The sequence below is a fragment of the Thermobia domestica genome, chromosome 9, assembly GCF_964235325.1.
Source record: "Thermobia domestica chromosome 9, izTheDome1.hap1.1, whole genome shotgun sequence".
NCBI lineage: Eukaryota > Metazoa > Arthropoda > Insecta > Zygentoma > Lepismatidae > Thermobia > Thermobia domestica.
In genome coordinates this window covers 71,189,347-71,191,309 of record NC_137462.1, presented here as the reverse complement: position 1 = coordinate 71,191,309, position 1,963 = coordinate 71,189,347, and positions in this window count along the sequence as shown.

Sequence of the window (1,963 nt, the reverse complement as noted above, 5' to 3'; positions counted from 1 at the left end):
TTTAGGCCATAACAAATATCTCTCTTTTGGCACTTATAGACGGTGATTTAAAAAGAAAGAGATGGAAGAATGAGATGAATCTAAGAAATTTATGGAGAATGGCGATCAGTAGCGTTTTTACGATTTTGTTTAGGGGGCTTTGCTAACTTTCGGGGGGAGGGGGGCTATGCCTGAAAATGTGACGGATATAGTATACTTAAATCTGCACCAGTTCCCGAAAGAGCAGGACGCTCATACTTTTAGGGATTATTCATTGAGTATGTACGAACTTACAAAGGGGGTAACAAAGCGACTTTTATTTACTTATCGACTGATACGAAAATAAAAAAGAACGTACCTGTACTTTATATCTGCATGTGTAGTGCCATTGTACTTTATGTATGACAATGTGTGTGTGTGGGGGGGGGATTTAACTCATATCGCATGTCTTGTGCACATGGATACTTCTTACTATTGCACTACGTAGAAAATTTATGGTATTTCATGTAGAAGTGGTAATAGAACACAGAAGAAACGCAGATCAGAGGGTTCTCATGTATACTATTACTAGGGATGGCCAATTCCGGAATTTTTACTTTCCGGAATCCGGAAAGTAAAATCGGAAAATTCCGGATTTCGGAAAAAAATCCGGAATTCGGAAAAATTCCGGAATTCGGAAAAATTATTTTTTCTTTTTGTAATCCTAAGAATTTTGTTCAAATGCAAACGAACAAATTTCCTTTTTGTAATCCTAAGAATGTATGATGCAAGTTAAGCTGAAACTTACATCCTAAAGTATACACTACTGAATCTTCCCATGGTTAATGAGATGTAGTCCAAAAGTACGATGTACTCCTAATATTTAATTTTTGTTTTACTGTGATATTGTCCAGAGCAGGGGTGTAGCCAGCAGGTTTGTGTAGGGGGGGCGTCGTTTTTGAGGGGGGGGCCAGCTCCAATGTACTAAGCCAAAAAAAACCTGTTGCTGCTAGTGCTTTTGAGGCCTGAAAGAAAGGAAAATTTTGGTTTTCTTCTGGAAAACTAAAGACACTATTTTAGCTTATTATTATTATTATTATTATTATTATTATTATTATTATTATTATTATTATTATTATTATTATTATTATTACCCATAAATTATATTCAAGATAGTTTTTATTATGCTTAATCAAGAACTACTGCCCGGGACCAAACGCTATACTTTTGTGCATAACTATAAAGGTAACCAAGAAAGTTCTGTCCCTTTTCGTGGAAGTCTGTGTTCAACTGGACCTCACCGTGAGTTGAATGCGACTGGAGATAAGGCGAACGTCAGTTGTTGGTGTGGGTATATCCAACATATTACCTGGTTGTGGCAATTCAGACACACCGTGAACTTGCGTAAAGACAGAGGGAACATGGGACATCCACAGAGCGTCATAAGAGCATGTATGCTGAACGAGTTCAAATGGAGATCAAACGCCGCTGTAGCGGGACAGGAGATATGCCAGGCCTTTGGTGAGGGTGTCATGACGACGCGGACATTGCAGCGATGGTTTAACAAGTTTAAGGACGATTACGAAACCCCCGAAAACATCACGTGCCGGAAGACCAACACATGTACAAAGAGGAACTGAGACTACAATTCAGTGTGTAGAAAAACCATTCGGCAGCACATCCATCAACTTGTGAAGCACTACAAGTTGGGTCAATGGGTTTCACATATTTTGACTCCTTGCCAGAAGGCAACGCGGCAGTCGCCTGTGTTTATTTACTGTTTCGGAGCCATTTCTGGACAGGGCGTTGACGTGTGACAAAAAGTGTGTCCTATACGAAGCTCCAGGGCGCCGTCATCATTGTTTAGCATCCCTTGAACCGATTTCGAAACAGCCGAAACCAGCACTGTACCAGAATAAGGTCCTTCTGTGTGTTTGGTGCATCGTGCATCAGGAACTGCTACCAGCTGGTCAGGGTATCAACGCAACTGTGTACTCAGCAGTTG